Source organism: Micromesistius poutassou (genome assembly GCF_964030765.1).
Source record: "Micromesistius poutassou genome assembly, chromosome: 15".
In the NCBI taxonomy this organism is placed as follows: domain Eukaryota; kingdom Metazoa; phylum Chordata; class Actinopteri; order Gadiformes; family Gadidae; genus Micromesistius; species Micromesistius poutassou.
The window spans coordinates 10,532,881-10,539,892 of NC_140285.1; the positions used below are offsets into that span (position 1 = coordinate 10,532,881).

A 7,012-nucleotide genomic window follows, 5' to 3' on the forward strand; every position below is an offset into this window, starting at 1 on the left:
CCAGTAGTTAAGCTTTATGAATCATTCGTTTACCAGTAGTGAAGCTTTTTGTGTACCTTCATGTAAAGTAATGCATCATACTGAGTTGTTACTCTTTCGCGAACCATTCGTTCACCAGTAGTTAAGCTTTATGAATCATTCGTTTACCAGTAGTGAAGCTTTTTGTGTACCTTCATGTAAAGTAATGCATCATACTGAGTTGTTACTCTTTCGCGAACCATTCGTTCACCAGTAGTTAAGCTTTATGAATCATTCGTTTACCAGTAGTGAAGCTTTTTGTGTACCTTCATGTAAAGTAATGCATCATACTGAGTTGTTACTCTTTCGCGAACCATTCGTTCACCAGTAGTTAAGCTTTTTGAACCATTCGTTTACCAGTAGTGAAGCACTTTCGGGTTAGTTATAAAACCCCAAACCACTGTTGATGACAATGAGGGATCTACAGCCACTTTAGTTAAAAATGTATACAACATAGGGAAATATATATACATATACTGCGCTCATGACACATAACATATAACATAATAACAGGATAATATAGAAAATATCAACAATTTAAAACACAAACAGAAACAAAAAAAGGCATTTTAAAATGTAACAAAAAAAGGCACTCTAAAAACAAAACAAAAACCAGCTCTCTTCATCTGACACGGCTGTAGCGATCCATCGCCTCTTCTGGGGTGAGGACTGAAACAAAGAAAATGATAAACATGTATTAACAGTAGTATTTTGTCAGGATGATGGTAGTGCAGTTGGTTAGGGGTTTACTAGTATTAATACTATTCTTGTATTAGGGTTATATAGTGGCAAGTTAGTTCTAAATTACATTCTAGAGTAATGAATGTACAGAGGTATAATAATAATAATTATTAAATTGTAATTTCCAGTAGTATCAAGAGTACTGTGAGTGTACTGTCTATTCAAGTAGTATTATCTGTACTCTTTAACAGTAGGTTATTATAAATCAAATGAGCACGACTAGAGAGTAAAGTGGGAGCACTGTATAGTTTAGACAAGTGGTAGAATAAGTGGATTATATTGTTTAGTGTTATTTGAAAGCCATGTTCCTGCTGTAGCTTCATCCATTATGCTGCTTTGAACAGTCATGTTCAGACGTGGCTTTGATATTATAAGCAGACTTGGGACCAGCTGACCACCTAGCTCGTTAAAGAAATGGGTAAGAATTGATCAATTAATCCAGCACCATGACCATAACCATAACCAAAAACTTTTTTATTTTCTACTTAGTAGACTAACTTAAAGTGGCTTAACTGACCTCAATCTAATTCATGTCATTGCTGTTCTAAGTTCCTTCCCATTCCCAAAGCACTTTCCGGTTACGATATCATGTAAAGGTAGATACTTGGTTACTGCAATGTTCAAGTACAAATGGAGTAAATATTACTAGCATCCTCTTGTCTTGGATCCCCTCTAGACACTAGCCTTCAACCAGTTAAGGTGAGCACCCTTATTTTAACATCATAAAACCAGGAAGTAGAAAAGAGGTTTAAAAATAACACTATTATAGTGTTTTCATAGTGACGTTCATCAGTTATTAATCATTATACTGTGTACAACTAAATTTCACAGTCACATGAATCTGAGTATATCTGTTAAGTATGCTTAACATTTAAAATAAAAAATTACCTGCTTCCTCTGCTGCAGTTTGGCTACTGCGCTGTTCGGATTGTTCCCGCTGACTCGATGGCGCTGTAACATTTTGGAGCACAGAAATGGATGGTTGGTGTAAGGGGCTCAAAACCTCATGAAGGATATTGATGAATGCATACAGAGTGACGTTTTTGTTCATTTGAAAATTGTATGGATACCTTAAAAACATATATATACAGTTAGTTAAGAAATAAGGGTTTTATTCACTTTGGGCAATGACATTATCCATTGTCTTTAATGTTATAATATGTAATAATAATATGTATGATCATATGTAATTTTGATTTAAGACAAATCATCATCAACTCATTTGTCATGGTTCCACATGCAGTCCATTGTGTAGAAGACATGTTTGAGAGATTCAGTTGTTAACATTACATACTGTAACTATGGACTAAAATGAAAAGAAAAAAAACAGGGAGAAAGGTATTACCGTAATAGCACTATAACAGTGTAATGTAGCAGTCTTCGGGTTTTTTAGTAGTTAAAAACAACTCCAAAAACTATTCAAAGACGTGGTAACTGGCGCTAACATAATAACTTTACAAGTCCAATTTCAAAGCTTGGACCACATTTTCATCGCATATCGCCTAATTTAACATTAGATAAGTGGTTGAACCGTCGGTCTTTTGACCTAGTTAAGAGTTAAACTTTTGTGTTTGACAGATAATTAAAATTTGCTTGCAACGTCGGCTATCTAGCCAGCTAGCAATCCATTGGTTAGTGCAGTGGTTCTCAAACTTTTTCGGTCACCCCCCACTTTGGACAAGGGGGAATGTTCAAGCCCCACCTGCCCCCATCGCCCCAACACAACGCTAACGAAATACGCCAAGCTTAACATCTCCACATTTATTGAAGTAACATCAAGTTACATCATGTTGTATCTAAATTCTAACTCAATAACATCAAATAACAGCAAGTTCAACAATAGAGAAAATAAAAGTGCAGCTGTGTCAAGACTTGTATCAAGTTCAGAAAAAGAGAAAATAAAAGTGCCACTTTGCAATCTGGTAAAAAAAAATAAAAAAAGACGAGCAATGCATTTGGCAAGACAGGTGAGCAATTGAACTCATGAGACCTATACCTGCATGAGTGGCTGCAAAGCTGCAAGCTTAAAATGTTCAAATGTAGGCCTATTTCAAATATAAAAAAAAATCATTATTAGTGACACATCTACAAAATATGCGAGCAGTGCCCCCCGGCCGAGAAGAGAGCTGGAGTGTCAGCGGACACGCTATGGGACGGGGAGGATTCCAGTGACGAGGCTCTGAATCGGGACGAAGCTGCTGCTTGATTACAACACCTAAAGACGACTCTGTCGGTGTGTGATCGCGGTGGGGAGAAGCACGGTCGTTCGTTTCCCAATATCGCTCAGATTGACAGATTTATCCTCGCCACCCCTGCTCAGTGCGTCCCGCGCAGCAAGAGAGCGAGACTTCTCCGGTGCTGGATCTGATATTCAGGTCGGATGTGGTTTTAAGTTGTGCGGGTATAAGGACGGGTGCGGGTTTGCAAAATGAGAGCCGTGCAGGACTCCGTCTCTCCGTCCCGCTCTGCCTCTGGCCCCCGCTCTTCCGCTCGCGTCACTTTTTAAAATCCCCTTCAGCGAGAAACATGTATTTGCCACATCTTGCTCCGACTGTTTTTGACTGACTAAATTTAAAATGTTTAGCCACCCTGGCCTACAGGCAGGTTAACGAGCACAGCGACGCGGCGCCCCCGATGTAGAATGACGAGTTGGAGCGCGGCGACAGCACTTATTTTATAGCATGTATATATCTTATAGCGACATTCTGCTTAAAAATACGAGATATGACTTTTGGTCCATATCGCCCAGCCCTACTGTCAAGCCTTCACTCCTACCATAAGAAATGTGGAGTTTTCAGTGAAATTTCCTCCCGTTTGTCGCGCCCCACCTGTCACGTCTCTGTTCCCCACCAGTGGGGCGCGCCCCACACTTTGAGAACCGCTGGGTTAGTGACAAGGTTAGCTAGCAAGGCCAAAAAATACGTGATAGAACAGACGTGGTACGATGTCAAATTAGCTCATTTTAGGAAGCTAAGCAATGTGACCGAATCATTACACTCTCAATTATTAATGAAATAACTTTAAAGCATGTACTTACATTCTAACATGGCTGTCTCTACATGTGGAAGCTCTTCCGTGGGCTGCCTTTTTCTCTTACTCTTTCGCTGAGTCTCCATTGTCAAATCCTTCTGCACGACCTCCTTGCCCGTCGACGGAAGAGAGTGGGCGTGTCCGACGCATGGGGTAAAACGATCTGCGTATAACGTGCCCCCTACCCACTGTACACGTCCGTCGACGACAAGGGACGCTCCCGAATTGCATTGTGGGTCCGCATGTGCAAGACAGGAAGACGGTTTGATGCGAAGTTATCATGACCCTGCACGCTGAAGTACTCAGTCTTATTGAGGGAAGACAGACTTTTAAAAAGAAATTAAAATTGATAAAAATGGCTCCAAAAGAAGAAGTTACTTAAAGCCAAAATAAAATGCAAACTCTGCAAAAAGAGCATGAAAATGAAGGAAAACGCAAACGTTGACGGACTGCAGTGGTAAGTATTCTTTTTTGGTACGGTTTTTATCGATGACTTCCTTTGTTTACTGATATGTCATGTTATAAATTCAAGTTCAGTAACATTAATATTTATCATGAAGAAATGTGTTGTCTTCTGTAGGCAGTGCCGACGTAATAAACATAGAGGGAAAACGACGAGGAAGTCAGTGAGGTGCGGGTCACTTTTTGAGAGGAGCAAATTGTCCCTATTCAGCTGGATGAAATACATTTATAGGTAAGGTATGCAGTAGGGCTGTACGGTATGGACTACAATTTATATCACGGTATGATTTGAGGCATATACGGTAATGCCGTATTATATCACGGTATGTTCATTTTATCTTCTAATTTCTATATAAATGTTTCTGAAGGGGTATCATCATCACTACCATCATCCTGACAAAATACTACTGTTAATACATGTTTATCATTTTCTTTGTTTCAGTCCTCACCCCAGAAGAGGCGATGGATCGCTACAGCCGTGTCAGATGAAGAGAGCTGGTTTTTGTTTTGTTTTTAGAGTGCCTTTTTTTGTTACATTTTAAAATGCCTTTTTTTGTTTCTGTTTGTGTTTTAAATTGTTGATATTTTCTATATTATCCTGTTATTATGTTATATGTTATGTGTCATGAGCGCAGTATATGTATATATATTTCCCTATGTTGTATACATTTTTAACTAAAGTGGCTGTAGATCCCTCATTGTCATCAACAGTGGTTTGGGGTTTTATAACTAACCCGAAAGTGCTTCACTACTGGTAAACGAATGGTTCAAAAAGCTTAACTACTGGTGAACGAATGGTTCGCGAAAGAGTAACAACTCAGTATGATGCATTACTTTACATGAAGGTACACAAAAAGCTTCACTACTGGTAAACGAATGATTCATAAAGCTTAACTACTGGTGAACGAATGGTTCGCGAAAGAGTAACAACTCAGTATGATGCATTACTTTACATGAAGGTACACAAAAAGCTTCACTACTGGTAAACGAATGATTCATAAAGCTTAACTACTGGTGAACGAATGGTTCGCGAAAGAGTAACAACTCAGTATGATGCATTACTTTACATGAAGGTACACAAAAAGCTTCACTACTGGTAAACGAATGATTCATAAAGCTTAACTACTGGTGAACGAATGGTTCGCGAAAGAGTAACAACTCAGTATGATGCATTACTTTACATGAAGGTACACAAAAAGCTTCACTACTGGTAAACGAATGATTCATAAAGCTTAACTACTGGTGAACGAATGGTTCGCGAAAGAGTAACAACTCAGTATGATGCATTACTTTACATGAAGGTACACAAAAAGCTTCACTACTGGTAAACGAATGATTCATAAAGCTTAACTACTGGTGAACGAATGGTTCGCGAAAGAGTAACAACTCAGTATGATGCATTACTTTACATGAAGGTACACAAAAAGCTTCACTAATGGTAAACAAATGATTCATAAAGCTTAACTACTGGTGAACGAATGGATCGCGAAAGAGTAACAACTCATCAGTCAGATCCAGCTCTACCAGTCGATCCAGTGTGGGACCCAAGCCAGCCCTCAGCGTGCCCTGCAGTGGTGGACAATTGCTTTTAAGCCTTCAACATTACTAATGCCACATAATAAACCTTAAATGTGAATATGAATGTATGTATTGTGAATATCTTTATTAAAATATGACAATCATCCCGTCTGTGCCTTGTTAATTTATTAACTAAACTTGTGAAATCCCAGGAAAATTCAGTTGCTTTCATAATCAATTGGTCAGTTTGCTATTTCACAGAATGATTCATTAATACAGTATCCCCTAGTCTGTTTACCAGTAACTCCTCAGTAGTTACTGAGTAACTGTCACTTTAGGGCCCCTGGTTGTTCATCATTCGTTACTCAGTAACGAATACAGTAGTCCCCTGGTCTATTTACCAGTAACTCCTCAGTAGTTACTGAGTAACTGTCACTTTAGGGCCCCTGGTTGTTCATCATTCGTTACTCAGTAACGAATACAGTAGTCCCCTGGTCTGTTTACCAGTAACTCCTCAGTAGTTACTGAGTAACTGTCACTTCGTCGTTCATCATTCGTTACTCATTCGTTCCTCAGTAGTCCCCTGGTCTGTTTACCAGTAACTCCTCAGTAGTTACTGAGTAACTGTCACTTCGTCGTTCATCATTCGTTACTCATTCGTTCCTCATTCGTTCCTCATTCGTTACTCATTCGTTACTCATTCGTTCCTCAGTAACTACCTACGTTTCTGTGTACCTTATTGTAAAGTGTTACCGGTGAAAAACATCAGCCAAGCCGCTCACGTATCCGTTCAACAATTAAACAAGGCAAGCAGGGACAGCGAGCACAACACATGTGTGAGCACGAGGATGTCGAGTTTTGGATTGTGTTGCCAGATTGAGGCATATTTCCTGTTTTTCCAGCCTAACGTGATTAAAAGTAGCCCAATTGGGCGGGTACATTTGCCCAATCTGGCATCACGGACGGCTTATCCTAACCGCCAAGATGATTCCGATGGATGTTTTGCTTCAGAAGAAAACTATCCACACAGATAGGTTGAGAATGGTCTATGTTCAAAATGAAAGATCATTACAGGCTCTTTAAGTTAAGCCATAAAGCTTTTGCACTTAAATGCAATGTGGCACTTTATTATTTGTATTAAAAATTGATTTTTTTAGTTTTAAATATCCGGAAGAGCAAAGAAATAAAATTATGAAATTATTAAGTTAGGGTTAGGGTTAGTTGTTTTTTGTGAGTTGATGTG

At 39.0% G+C, this 7,012-nt stretch overlaps 1 long non-coding RNA gene across 1 annotated transcript; it reads right to left on the minus strand.

Annotated features, from left to right (window-relative positions):
* Positions 1–388: 388 nt before the first annotated feature.
* LOC311359235 lies at positions 389–3,899 on the minus strand. Its single transcript, XR_014638190.1, has 3 exons — positions 3,797–3,899; positions 1,648–1,710; positions 389–687 (listed from the first exon to the last, which is right to left on the minus strand). It is a non-coding gene; the product is annotated as an uncharacterized lncRNA (long non-coding RNA).
* Between the last annotated feature and the right edge of the window lie 3,113 nt (positions 3,900–7,012).